Source organism: Centruroides vittatus, unplaced genomic scaffold (assembly GCF_030686945.1).
Source record: "Centruroides vittatus isolate TY-2023 unplaced genomic scaffold, ASM3068694v2 contig_1051, whole genome shotgun sequence".
Classification (NCBI taxonomy): domain Eukaryota; kingdom Metazoa; phylum Arthropoda; class Arachnida; order Scorpiones; family Buthidae; genus Centruroides; species Centruroides vittatus.
In genome coordinates, this window is record NW_027120680.1 from 1,439,807 (window position 1) to 1,455,815 (window position 16,009).

Sequence of the window (16,009 nt, forward strand, 5' to 3'; positions counted from 1 at the left end):
AAAAATGAAGATATTTCAGTAAAATAATTATAATTAAATTAAAAATTCTTGAATAATTTTCGAATTTTATAAAAATATACAAATTTAAAATTTATTTTTGAATTGTTAAAATTATTTTTTTAATCAATGAAAGAAGTTATCATTATTCATTTACAATGAGACCTGTTCTTTACTTTTTTATTTATTATTTTATAATTTTTTTTTGAAAGAGGACAATGAGAAGAATCAATTTTCTTTTATTATATTTATTTACATCATCTCCTTCAAAGACGAATCACGTGGACCCATATCATAAATCTTCAACTTGAGATAAATTCTTTTCTTACCATTTCAATTTTAATCGTATCGATTTTTATTTTAAAAAAAACGAATATAAAATAAATTCTAAATTTAAAAATTTATTGGAACATTTAAAAAAACACACTTTCAACGATTTTTGAGTAAAAAAACGTATTTTATGCTTTAAAGTAGAAATTTTATACCGAAACAAAATTGAAAATGGTCGTTTCTATTCTCTCCTGTTAGAAATTATTTTATATGTTATAATGAATATTAATCCTACACTTATGTGCCGTTGAATTACTTAGTATAGTTACATTACTCTTGTAACTTTTTGTAATATTTAAAATTTGTAATACATTGAGTAAAATCTTCTCTACTCTTTGACTCGTGAGATTAATTTTTTTTTCTTTGAAATTTTATCAAAAAATATTTATATTAAAAATTTTACTCGATTTTATAAAATTAAGTTGATTTATATAAAAATGTTTTACTTTTAAATTTAGATAAAAAGTACTCACTAAATAGAGGATAAATAATAGACATTTCGTTACTTACTCGTTTAATATTTTGTAAAATTTTATAAGGAAAACTTAAGACAAATAGATGTACAGTACAGTACAGTTGATTTACTGAGTAAAATTACTTTACAACAAACTTTTACCACGTTTTTAATAGATAAAAGTTTCTTTTATATAATCCCTTATCGTATCGGCATGAATGTTAAAAATATAGTTTCTATTGTTTAATATTATTGCATTTTATGTAATAAACGATTCGGTAGTTCTATAGATGTACAGTACTTCATTACATTACAATAGCAATACTTCAGCCTAGTAAATAGTCCATTAAGTCAATTGAGTGTAACAAGTAACAAGCGCATTACCATTTGTATGAAGGCTCTAATGCACAAGGAAATTCTAAAAAAATTCCTTCATGCATTTTGAACAAAAAATAAGAATAATAAATACTTTTTAATGATAAAAGCTTGTATAATACTTAAGTAAGTAGTAGTGCATCAATAAAATGTAAAATTATGATTTATATATTGCCTTTGAAAACTCCAGTTTAAGAGGATTGTTACCTGAGTAGCAATTTGTATTGTTTTAATAGGAAACAAATTGTTCGTTATAAATAAATTGTTAGAAGAGAATAGGCATTGTTCTGGTAAACTGCTTATAAAGAATTGATTGAACTTGGTTACATCTAATGGGAATTTTGTTGCGGTTATTCTTGATAGTTGGTGACTGACAAAACACTCTAGAAAATTGATATTTTTATCTGCTTAATAACAATAAATGCTCAGGAAACATCAGAGAAATCATTCATTTATAATTATTAAAGTATAAATATGTTCTGTTGAACGATTAACTTATAAAACATTGAGTTCACTAATTGTTTGTAACCATAGATACAAAACTGTTCAATGTTTTGTAAGCATTAATACTGTCACGTGCATTGAACATACATTGTAACCATGGTTACACAGTAATAGATAGAAAAGGCTATGATTTCTATATATAATTATGGTTTTCTATACCATCAAGAGATGCTTTCTATAGAAGACTGTAGTATACGTTTCCTATATTTATATCTGTATAGAACTATTTGCAGTTTATTTATTTCTACAAGGACCGTAGCTTCATAGTTCCTAAACTATATCTCCATAGAAGGCTATGATTTCCACGATGACCATAGGTTTCTCCAGCTTCTACACATTTCGGTAGAAGACCATAAATATTTTCTTGATTTTTATATGTATTTCTATAGGAAACCATAGACAAAAAGGAACCAGTGTCATAAATTTAGTATATGAACGTTTTTCTATTAGACTAAGTACCAAGAATGCCATAGATTTTTACGGCGCCATACATAAGATACGATAAAAATATATAGTATAATGGATAGTATCACAGATTTTATAAAAACCCTGCCATAATTACCATAGAAATGCATTGTATATAGCTTTAAAATAAATAAAATACCCTCTAGTAAGCGGAAAAAGGTTAAACATAAATATAAAAATCGTTAAAAAACGTTAAAACGAGAAACTATGGTTATAAACCTATTTAAAGCTAGCAAACATAGAAACAGAATATAAAACTTGTTATAAAAGCGGTTATAAAGCTATAAATATATAAGGAAAAGGGAATAAAGTATACCAAAGAAACAAAAAATAAGTAAAAAACAAATATATAACACAAAAACTTTTTAAAGTACGAAACAATACAAAATAATCACTACCTTCTGTCTAAAACACTTAATACTGACACTTCATGAACACTTTGAGCTTTTTACGTAACGTAAAGTGCTATTACAGGAACAAAAGTGGACGAAAATAATCAAAAAAAGCTAAAAATTCTATCAATTATTAGTTCATTTGCAGGTAGATTAATGTATAAGAAGTAATTTATTGTCTTAATTACTAATTAAGCACGGGAAAACTACATCATTCGAAAATTTTATTGCTATAATAGCACTCTAACATTGAAATGATCAAAAACTTCGTAATTTTTTATATTAATCTTAATATTAGAGTGTTGCCTTACTGTTGAAGTATATTGTAAGATAATTTAAGTAAAATTTTCAAAAATATATGAATTATATTATTGTACGTAACTCCTAAAATGAGTAGAACAATAATTGAATCCTAAATTATCTGATTAAATTATTCAACTAGAAATTCTCGAGTAGCTAACCAATCTTTATCAAAGATTAAATTATTGATACTCGTGTGTATCAGCACCAGGTATGGATTTTTAAATACAGATATAAATTGTTAAACTGCCCAAAAAACAATAATTTTAAGTCTTCCTGGCATATAATTCAATTAAAATAATTCATTTAGTAAGCGATACTTTAGTGTTTTTAGAGACGATATCCGGAAGGATGTAGCTCCAAAAAGTTTAAAATTATAGAAAAATCGTGTATTTTATTGATGATAAAATAAAATAAAGAGATTTATTTCATAATAAATCTTTAAAAATATCTTTAAAAATCCTAGATGAAGTGTATCAAATATTAATTTGAACGATTCTTCAATGAAAGATCAAAGAATAAAATTAAGTTTGATGTAGCGTAACTTTATGAAAGAGCAGCATTTTTTTCCTGTATTTTTTTAGAAAATGAGAACTTTTATATCATTCGAAAAAATGACAACATCAGCAAAAGTTACATTTGATTTTATTTCATTCGCATTATTATAAATTGGAACAAGCAATTTCTATTTTTTTTTTCGTATTGATTTCGTTTGAATTATAGAAATTTTTACTATTCTAGAATTAGAAAAGTTTCTTGTAACGTTATTGTATTTATATACTGACGTAACTATGCTATAACTTCTGTAATATCAGCGTAACATAGACCTGAATGTAAAAAGTAATGCTAATAATAATAGTTGCGTAACAAATTCGTTAATAACAATAATAAGAATAACAGTAGAATTATCGTAACGTAATCATAAACAACTACGTCACTTAACTAGATAGTTACGTTAACAACATAAACTATTATATTATTTGCTGTGATATAATTTACAGTATAACTCAGGTAACTATTTAGCTATTCTTTCGTAACAATTTTGTTACTCTTATTATCTGTGTCCTTAATATTGATATTGTAACGTAATATTTCCGTTACGTAATCTATATAAATATATATCACTTTACACTTCTGTTTATACTTCGTATTATTATTAAGTTACAATTATACATCAATATGTTGGTGTTATATCAATTTCTGGTACGCAATCATCCTTACTACCATTAAGTTACGATTTTATTGCTCCCACTCTTTTTCTCTCATTATTGCTCTGTAATGTTATTACGCTACCATATTACTGACGTAATGCTAGGTTATATAATGTAACACAGCAACATACACTTATTACGTCATAAATATACAGAGTTTATTTGTATAACTTGTTACGTAGCAGATATTGTTCTTGATAGTTTTGTTTTCTGTAATTAACTTTCGCTTCTAGAAAAAATTTTAATAACTAACTTAAAAAAAGTAATTTTTATTCACTTTTATTGAATTTTATTCAAAATAATAGCATTTAAATCCAACTAAAGTAGAATTTAAATAAAATAAAACATCTGAAAGATTGTTTATTTAGAAGATGATATATATATTACTCTTACAATTCATTTAATATTTGAGATTTCTCTAAATATTTAATAAAATATCCATTTTTAAAATTAAATTTAATAATTTTCAAGTATTTATTTGATGTTTTTTATGTTTGGCACATAAAAAAATACATTTTTTTAAAGATAAATTATTCGAAACGAATCTGTTCTCCAGTGTATCTTATTGATATGCAACTCCAATTAAAGTGATCATATGTCAAATCAGCTTTCAATATCGGCATTTTTTTTTTCTAGATAGGAACCTTCTTTGATAGTTCACCAAGCTTTTAAACGCTAAATTTTCTATTGGTGTAATAAGTATCAGGAAGTTTAGTTACTAAAATCCTGTTTAGTGACAGGATACCCAGTAGACTGTCTCCTAATATTCACATAACGTTGATGTTTCAGGAACAGCATCCTATGACCCTGATTCAAAAAAAAAAAAATTCTCACAATAAAACACGCGATAAATTAATTATCTGTTGACGTATAAAATGAATTAAATTAAGAAATTAATTAAAATCGTTAAAGAAAAATGCAAAAAAATGCAATCTTTTAAAAGAAATCGCATCTAAAAACACGCAAAAATGTATTTTATAGTTCTATTTTTAAAACTTTTTTTAATATTTTCTTCAAAAAACATATTTCACGCTCAAGGATAAGGGTAATAACCATCAGAATAAAGGATGTTGCCTGATTTATTCGATGTGTTTTTTTAGAGAATATAAACTTTTCACTCTGTTGATACTTCAGCAGTGAAAAACGTTTGTTGGATCTTCAATGATATACAATATCTATGATATAGAGGTAGGAATGAACTTGGTACATAAATATATCTTTATACTACAGTATCTGTAAGAAAATATTGTTATTCATTCCTGAATAAATTAGACAAGAGAGAAGAATCTTGTAGTTTTTTTAAATAATTAATTTAAATAAAAATACAAATTTGTGTACTTGGCACGTAAACATAACCTACTATTTGATATTATAACAATACAATAATAAATGGGAATTAAAACGAAAACTTGTCCAATCATATCGAAACGAGACATTAACAAGTAACTTCGTCTTTAAAATATAGAAATTAATAAAAATAATTTTATTATTATACTTACAAAATTTATATAAAAATTTAAATCGATGATAAACATCATAGTTTTTAAGAAATTATAAAAGTTCTTTGAATATAGGCGGTACTTTGCCGTATGCAAGAGATAAATTGAGTCAAATGTTAGCTGAGAAGATGATTGGTAATTAGAGTTACGCCCTTGTGAAAGATTATTGGTCGAGCGATTAAAGCGGGTGGAAATATATTTTATATTTTTATTAAAGTAAACTATGATTAGTTGAATGGAAAAAGTAGGCTGGGTGAATTTTTATATTTTAAGCACTGTACTGTACGTTTCTTTGGTATTTTAAGGAGGACCACTTATGTTTTATTTATTATTATTTTTTAAAATTATGCATTTTATATTATTTCCCTAATTTATATTATTTATTTTGTTTACTTATACATAATTACATAGAATATTATAGTATTTGTGAAGTAGATATTTTATAACGTTACATCTTGGAAAAAGATATAGGCATAAAATTTAATTTTATGTTAAATAATAACAAAGAATTATCAAAAATAATATTTAAACTTAAAAAAAAATTATTTACAGTTTTAAAATATCAATTCACACTGAAATTTTCAGTGTATAATTTTGTATTTCGAGATACTTTTTAATGTAAAAAATATACAGTAAAATTTCTAAACTTGAAAATATTTTATATATAGAAACAAAGTTAAAAAAATATATAAATCTATAAAGAATCTTTTCCAAAATACCAATTTGTAGGAAAGATAAATTGAGTGATTTTGATTAAAATGATAACAATTTATAACGATAGAAAGTTGACAAGGATGAATTTTGTCTTAAGAATATCAGTTTACATAGAGATGAAATAGGTAAAGAAAAATATAAGTACGATTTTTGATATTCAAAAAATCAGATTTATATAGAAAAGGTCATGAAAATAACTTCCTTAAAATACTATTTTTTTTTCTTTCCAGAAATATTGCAGACATTTTGAACTTTGAATTTCTTAAGATGGTAGGAAGAAAAAGGAAAGATTTAAGTCATTAATACATTAATGTATACAGAGAACAGATGATAAAGGGTGACATAAATATTCAAAATTATGATTTATATAGGTAAATGGATAATAATAATAATAATTTCTGATCAAATTATGAGAGTGATTTATCACTATCCAGAAATTGAAAATAATTTGGAAGATGCGCGTTGAACATATTTATAAAAATTTATCTTATTCTGAATACTTGACAGATTTTTTAAAAATAAAATATTCAAATTATCTAATTATGGAAATATTAGAAAATAACGAATTTAATTTATATGGATAGTAGCATATTAAAGAGAGAGAAATTTGGTTAGTAAGCGTTATTTTACATATGAAAGAAGAGAAGAAAAATGTTATTTTAGAAGTAAAATTAGAAATTAAATTAAATATTTAGCTTATTAATATTAATTTATATTTAAATTTTAATTATATTGTCATTTAAATTCTTGTAACACATATTAAAAAGAGAAGATGGTTTAAATGGTGATGATGACGACAAGATACTTCTACAAACATGTTGTTGCTGAAAATTTCGAAAAATTCCTTTCTTTTTTGTGTGTAATTTCATAATTATTTGTCATCATTTTCTTAATCATTAAGCCATTTCAAAGATTCGTTCTACTTACGTTTACAATTTGCATAATAACTCCAACTATTGATATCAATCGTAAGCATCTAATGATATCTTCACTATTATCTTAACGTCATAAGAACGAAAGGATACTTATATGTTGTTCCTGCTAACGAAAATAATTACAAAGTTCCACTTTTAATGAAATAAAAAAAAGACGCAAAAAATTATACATTTTCTTCTCAATGACGATAATTTATTCTAGAACAAATCTGGATTCATCTAGTGAAAAATCATTAAGAAGTAGCGGTGTATGGAGGAAATCTCTATAAAATACAACTTCACTCACAATAATGAAGAGTATTTCCTTCGGGTAAATTGTGATTGAATGCATCATTTCCTGTTAAGGTTTGTTGACAAGAGAAACGAACTCGGATATCGTTAATGGAAGGCCAGTATGCCCGTTTGTGATTGATGCTTCAGGCAAGCAAAAGTCAGTCTGAAAATAGCCAGATAACAGTAGACTTCCTACCAAGTACTGTCAAGAAAATCTGAATTCTAGTGATTTATTGATAAGACATCCCCTCAGAAATACTGCTCGATAGTTGGCATAATGCACAAGAACAATGTTGAACACGAGTAACGGTTTCGGATGATGTTGAATTTCAGATTTCTTTCCACATATTTTAAGTTAGAAATATTGTTCTTTCTTGTACCACTTATTTGTTAGTACTATTCCATTAAAGTGCTTCTTCTCTTCTTTACACCTGAGGCTTTAACTTTTAAGGTGCAGCACTCCTTATACGTCAGGAATATTCGATGTTTTTCCACTCGAAAAAAGCGCATTACTTGCTATCTCACATTGTAAAAGACACTCGGAAGAAAAGTAACTTCGAAAATTCCTTTACTATAAAGTTACACACAGAGCTTTGATGATTGAATAAGTAAAAAGTTACTATCTTTTTTAAGTTACTCTTTAGCAATTCTTTAATAATGTGTAGACAACTCTGTATAAACTTATTAACGTAAAATTGTCATAGAAATACATATATTATTTCAGGAAATTTTACAACATGATTCATACTTTTTCATTATATCTACGTGTAAGAAATGATATATAAATCTACTTAAGTATTTTAGAATACATTACGATCCTTAATCTCATATTTATGGATTTTATATGGAAATTTGTTTAAATTGATCCGTAGGATTGCTTTAATCTTGACGTTTTCCTCAAGTTTCTAGCAATATTTATTATATACCGTAGCTCAATTTTATTGATATCACAAATATTTTACTTCGTACTACAGAATCAATTCATAATTCGCAATATTACTTCAAATTAGACTATGGATTAATAATCTCACAGTTATTAATTTATGTTTTATTCATATAGCAATATTAAACATTGATTTAGTAGATTGAATATTTGAATAGTTAGATATGTTCTTACTTATAATTAAGGAAACATTAACGCATAAAATTAATATAAACAATGTAACAAATTTATGATACAAGGGAAATTCTTCAGTTATATTTTTGATTATTGTAAACAGTTTCTTAGATAAAAAGATAAAGAATGAAACATCATCTGTGTGATAAATACACAAAAGTATACAAAATAAATGTAAAATATAAAACTTTCCGTTAAATTTTCTGTAATAAATCAAGGGAATCGTTTTATGAATGATTCATAAGATTAAACAAGAGCAATGTATTCATTTAAGTTAGTTATATCAATCCGGAATTGTTAACTAGGTTGAATGCAATTTTGTGAGAAAGGTAAATGATCTGTCTCGAATCTCATCTTGGATGAATTGAAATATCCAGAGTTATATTGGAAAACATTGAGTTGGGATAGCATAGATTAAATCCTAGCAAACTTCCATCTTCGTCTCGTTTCTCATGCAAATTTTTGTGACGAGAAAATTGCTATTGATTAGTTTCGAACACGATTTGAGTTCTTCCTTTGTTGTTGCTTCTGGTACTTCATTATTGATTATGTTTTTTTATGAATTTTTTAATATATAAAAAATATTGTTTTTTTCTCGTTAAAATCTGTTTAATTAATTTCCTTCCTATCTTTTTATTTTATAAAAGAAACTGTTTATTAATTTAATCCCTATGTTTTTAATATTATCTTCATCGTTCTTTACATACTCATCGATCAGATTCGATCGTTTTGTAAGGGGATTACTTTACAGATTGAAGATTAGTAATTTTCTAGTTTAAAATTTTATAAAAAAATTGAATTTTTTTGAATCGAAGTGACAGTTTAAAATGCTTTTTTTAATATAAAAAAGAAGTATCAGATAGATTTATAATCTAGTAATTTTTTTGTTATTTAATTTCTAAAATAAAATAGAAATTTTTATTTTTGTACAAGCTGGAAGTAAGTTACTTTATAAAAATTGTAATGTCTGAATCATTAACTTAATTTTCAATTAAATAATCGGGATAACTTCGCACATTTAAATAAATCATTTAAAAATATATACATTTAATTAAAACGAAATAACTACGTCAAAATGAGAAAGTATCTAACGAAAATTATTTTGGTAAGCTTCTTTTCTTCTTTCTGGAATATTTTTAATGAATTTTTACACAAAATATATTTCACTCTTTGCTGGAGAAATCAAGGCAAGCTTAAGCAATAACAATAATTTAAAATTATACTGAAAGACGTCTCACTTACTTATTGGAATTAATAACTTTAATAAAGGTGTGGCTTTGGAAACTTAACGAATAAGCGTAACGAAAAATTATATTAATTACACTTATAAAATTTTTCAAATGAACATACCAAAAACTTCTTTATTATTATTGTTATTGAATGTTTTATCAACTTTTGAATTTGTAACATATATATGTATAATTCATGATTTAGTTGATATGTATATGCCATTCTAATCATATTACTAAGCATTTCTCTCTACGTCACTCATATGGTTAATATTTCGTTGATTATCTTAGACGTGTGGCTTAGTTATAGGAAAATTATAACTTTGATTAATCGCATATTAATGACGTATAAACTTCCACTTTCGTACGATTAATCTCCACAGAATTCTCTAACATACCTGTAAAGGATTTAGTGTAAAACTAAGTTATTTTGCATATTTTAAAGAACAATTTGAAGTAATAAAACGCTAATGGTTTTAATGAATATTAGCAAATATGATAAATATAATTTATAAATTTTTATCTAAAATTCAAACACGTCTCGATTTTTATACGCAAATATTCGAACGTCCATTACCTTCATTTTCGTTGTCACTTTATAATTCAAGAAAAATAAAATGTTTAAATTTGTATAAGTTAATATTAAATAGTGTAAAATTTAAAAAAATATATACGAGTTATTGATACGTATGTTAATATTTTATACATATTTAATTTTATTGTTTTAATACGGCATTGAAAAGTGATGGTTTTACTTTAATCTATTGATCGAACTCGTGGTTTTTTTTTGGAAAATAAATGTAAAATAGTCACATTTAGCCGTGAGGATGAATTTAGCTTTCAAGTTGTCGATATGATTCTTTTCTTAATGAAACTTTTCTGACTCGAGATACTTCAATAATATTCATTCATGTAAAATGACTCCAAGCGCTTTCTACAGTTGAACGTCACGACTTTATATATTTAAACCACACTCGAAAATTTCTGAATAATATTAAACATTAATATATTTCCATTTTCTTATTTATTAATTACGAATTTTTATTATTAGATCATTTATTACTTGAAAAATGTAATTAATTTTTAAATAAGTTCAGTTTTTCTATAGGCAGAAATATCATAATAGATTTGTATGTAATTTATTAATTTCTTAGGATTAATAAGTTAATATTAAAGTGATTTATTTAATTAAAATGAAAATCGAAATTTTAATTGATATTTTAAAGAATAATTTATTTTTTCGTATATTAATATTAAAAGGACAGATTAAAAAATTTAAATAAATATTTTAAAAGTATTTATGGAATTAATATATGCAAAATTATTATTTAAATTCGTTTATGGAGAAAGAAATGCAATATAAAAAGTTTGAAAAAACCTCGTTGTGTATTGGTTTAAGAATTTAAAAACATGAAAGAAGGCGTGGCTTCAGAATTTCAACCAATAAGCATAGTAGAAAATTCAAATTTTATTAAGTATGAAATTTGTTTTTCAAGGCCCACCGATAAATTTAGTATTACTCTTTTATTGTTGCAGAAGCATCTAAATTTAACAAATATGTAAATCATTTATATATTTACTTTTATTTAATTCGTAAAATTGTTTAAGAGTTGTTAATTTTAAAAAATATCTCGTCAAGTTTTTATAGTTTAATTAAAACACTAATTTAACAACTGTAAATGAAAAATCTTTAAATAAATCACAAAATGTACAGACTACAAATTGGATAATAGACGAAAGAAATAAGTAAAATAATTCAAAGTTTGTCAACATGGATTTGATAGAAATGATCATTTCCATCAAAAAATAAAATTTGTATTGTTGTTAAGTTAAAATAGTTTGCTTAGGATATCTTTTAGAAACTATTAGATATCCCAATTGGACGATCGTTGCAAAAGTAGAGGATTAGAAATCCCCAAACGGGAATATCACAGAAAGCAATATAGTTTCCTGTTTTCTTCCCTCTAGGGTTTTCTATACGCAACAATACTTCATAACGCGAGAAACGATGCTGGATACCTTTTGCTAGATAAGGTAAACCGTTTATCCGAATTTCGATAGGAAATAGTCACTGGGATAAAGAAATGATATATATATATCTTGGAGAATAGAAGAAATTTCTATCTGTCAAAATAAACTCTGATACTGTACGCAAGGACAAGTTAGTTTTTTTCTTTAAATATAGATTTTGATACAAATATTATAGCAGAGATTTATGACATTCGTACTAAACAGTAGACAATATATATATATATTTATATAAATTTAGTGGAAAAAAATATATATAAGTATTTGAAATTTATTTCTAGGTTAAATTCAACATGTAATACTATATTCTTACATTTTCACTTGATAAACACTATTAAAATTTAGTAAATTTTTCGGAATATTTAATTAACATAATACAACAATAATTGAATGAATTTTTATATTATAAATTATGTTAATGAGCGATTATAATTAAATTCTAAACTAAGAACGGCATTAAATCACATTTAAATGGGATTTTGGATAGCTTAGGGGACTTTAATTAAATGAAATTATTTTTAAGGTATATGCTATTATGTAATTTATAAATATAATTTTATTTATCTAAAATTTTTAGTTCTTTATCTAATTTACAGTAAAATTCAGTAAAGTCATTCAAGATTACACTTCGAATCTTGATTGGTTTATCCACTTTATTTAATCCTTGACCCATGGGTTTACTATTGTTTAATCCTTTTATACTTTATTTTTTTCCTACAACTACATATTTAATTGATTATTGTTAGTAACATTAGTTTGTTATAGTTGTAGCTATAACAAACTAATGTTACTAATAATAGAAACCGGAAGTAGAACTATGCAGTAACAAAAAGTATTAAAAAGTATGCAAAACAGATATTGGAATGGAAAGAAAACAAGCAAATTACAAAATGGTAATGAATCTACTCCCTTCTTTACATTGTAAATTAGAAAAATACCACAAACATGTAAACAAATTTTAATTATTTGAATTTATTAAAATCTGTTTCTAATTCAATTTTATTTACATGTATGTAAGTTATAGGCTATATATATATATTTATTTATTTATTTATTTTCAGCCGATGGATGCAGAGATTTTAATCAATGTTCGAGTATCATTTATATGGTGTATACTTTTGGGAAAAAATTTTATATCAGTATCAAAATTCGTACAGTATATGTACTTTTGATTTAAAAAGAAAAATAGCATGCAATTCTTTATCTCAACATTCCAATTATTTCGGATCTGCATCAAAATGACGTAAATATTTTCAAACTTGATATTTCCGTACAGAAAGAATAAAGAAATGGTAAGCTGAAAAAATTTATTTATTTCTTTTTTTATTTTAAATCTTAATCCGCAAGAGAAATTTCTTTTTTTATATCTTGTTGTTAAAAATGGAAAGTAAAAGTCATTTTTTACAATTCTACATAAAGTAAATTGAATATATTTTTGTATAGGAAAGAAATTCGACATAAATATGTTAATGACATGTATACTTTTAATGCATATCATTGACGTAATTAGAAACATAATTGTTATTTATTTATTAAACTTAATTATGAATAAACGAATTTTGAAAATGCTTATATCATTCATAAACTTATAAAAATTTCGATTTAGATTTCAAAAATTCTATGTAAAATAGAGAAAATCAAATTTTGTTTTTTCTCCATTATTCCTATCCAAAATTCAATTTCATTCACAATTTCGTACTCTAGAGGAATTTCAAAACTTGGGTACAGTTAATTTAGTTTTAAATTGTAAGTACGAAATTTTACTTTTATAAATTTTATCATTTTATATTTACTTCCTTCTAAGATACATAACATAAAAACGTCTTTTATATTTATTAAATAAAAGAAAATTTTCGAAAGCGCTTGACAGAAATTTTATTTTTGTAAAATGTAGAAATAAAGGAAAAAATATATTGTACAGTACGTGTAGTTCTTGTACAATTTTTCTTTTGGTTTTTATTAAAGTAACAAAAGGTAATGGAGAGAACTCTGTTGTAATGTTTTGGCTCGTGGATAAGTAGGAGCCTGAATGTAAGGCGTGATTAATCATCATGACAGATGTCAGAAACATCTAAAACTGATGGGCAGAACTAGCTGTAGAATCTTCTGTAGAATACCTCAAAATTCTCTCACTAGAATTGAGACTGTAGTATCCAAATTGAAATTTTGCCTCGGGACTTGTGGTTGTATGCGGCTGTTATTCTTTCTTTAGAATAAATGTAACAAAAATCGATAATATTCCTTAAAACTTCAATATAGTTTCTCGTGAAATTTTATCTTAAGCTATAAATTATTGCACTAACTTATCATTATTCTAAACAAACAACAAGTAGGTCCTTCCATCCATTTAATTCTATTAGAATAGTGTAACAAGTGAGTTCTTGAAAGCTGTTAGATATCTCAGAGCTATTTGATTACGTATGTATAAAATGATTACTTGTAAGAGTTATGAACAGAAAATCAAAATAATTAAATATACAGTATACATTTGTACTCAGCGAACAAAAATATTAATTATTCATAAAATATAACTGCTTAAAAACTACCATTTTTTAAAATATATTATTTATAATTTTATTATTTAATCATTTATTTTTTATAAAATAGTGAAAATATAAAATTCTGTTCGTAAACAATACGCTGTTTAACGTTTACATTATGGAGATGCATTTGCAGCACTAAAATCCTTTCGAATTATTGGCATTTCTTACACGTAGAAGATATTTCCTTTGCTAAAATTTCAGGATATAAAATTGATAGGATCAGAAATAATGTGCCATCAACATAGATTTTTAAGCAAGAAAACGAAACTAGTATTGACAAATATTTATCAATAAAACTAATAAATTAATTAAAATTTCGATGATAATTAGTCTATTAAGAATTAAATACGAATGGCATATTTTTAATTATAATAAAATGCTTAAGACTTTACTAAAAATACATTCGATTGGATAAAATAGTTATCATTTTTTATATAATAATGCCTACTGTTTTATGGATTATTAACGAAGATAAATGAATAATTGATGAATTAATAAATTAATCTCACTTAAAAAGATTTTACTAATTGATCAACGAATAAGAAAAAAATTATTTTGTGAATCGTGTTTTAACTTATCGAGTAGGCGGTCCAATTTTAGTTTGCTCAACTCTAATTGGTTTGAGAATTGAATAACAGACAACAAATGTTTTCAATTTCTTCTCAACAATTTCCATTGGTTTAAAACAATTTAAAATTAAACAAAAAATAAATTTAATTTTTTAAAATTGTTTGAAAAATAATCCAGATTAAAACGTAAAAGAAATGAAAAATTAAATTTTGTTTAGTTTTATTTAAATCAATAAATATAATGGTGTTTTCATTTTTACATATTTTATTTTAATTTATTTATTTTTATAAGACACAGCTACGCTTATTTGGTTACTTCGATTTTCAATGATGTTATTTCATACTTTAAGATAAACATGTAACGAATTTTTTTTTTTTTTTTTTTTTTTTTTTTTTTGAAAAAGATAAAGCCTTCAGCATTATTTTATATTGTTTATATGCAAATTGTATTTTATCTACGAATAAAATAATCAATCAAATATTTTAGAAAAGATTGAAAGTAAATGGACGTCTCCTCTTACAACCAAGATACAATTGATTTTTATTTATTTATTTTTTTATTTGTCTAGAAACATGATTCTAAAACCATTTTTCATTAAATGATAAAAATATGCAAATTTTGAATTATTCTATCGTTTTATAGAAAAATTTAAATTTTTACATTTTTATTAAAAAACAATACATTTTCAAATTTATTTTTATTAAAAACAATGATATAAATTGAAGGATAAAAAGAAAATTATCAATTAAATCTATTTATCTTTCTGTCCTTTTGTGATTAACTATAGAAAACTTCTTGACAATTCGAAGAATCAACAAAAGAACAATAAATCCTTTCAATCAACTCTAATTCCATCATCAAAAAAGTTCATTAAGAGAATGTTTTCCATCTTTAATAGAATTAATTTTATATATAAACACACATAAGTAATAAAAACAGAATACTTTTATAAACAGATTTAAAATAAATTTATTAAAACTCCATTATTTATTTTATTAAAAAAATTATAAATATTTTAAAATTTGTTTATGATTATATAATATTTGCGATATCGAGAAAATTTAATCAATCAG

The 16,009-nt window shown here is 24.1% G+C and overlaps 1 protein-coding gene across 2 annotated transcripts in view; it reads left to right on the forward strand.

Moving 5' to 3' along the window:
• mAChR-A (muscarinic Acetylcholine Receptor, A-type) overlaps positions 1 to 16,009 on the forward strand; it is a 117,183-nt gene that overhangs the window by 14,433 nt on the left and 86,741 nt on the right. The window contains exon 2 of one of the 2 annotated variants that reach the window (XM_067266041.1): positions 12,885 to 13,115. The exons of the other annotated variant lie outside the window; for it this stretch is intronic. The gene's annotated coding sequence lies outside the window, so the exon portion shown is untranslated. The remainder of the gene's footprint in view (positions 1 to 12,884; positions 13,116 to 16,009) is intronic. 2 annotated transcript variants of the gene reach the window in all.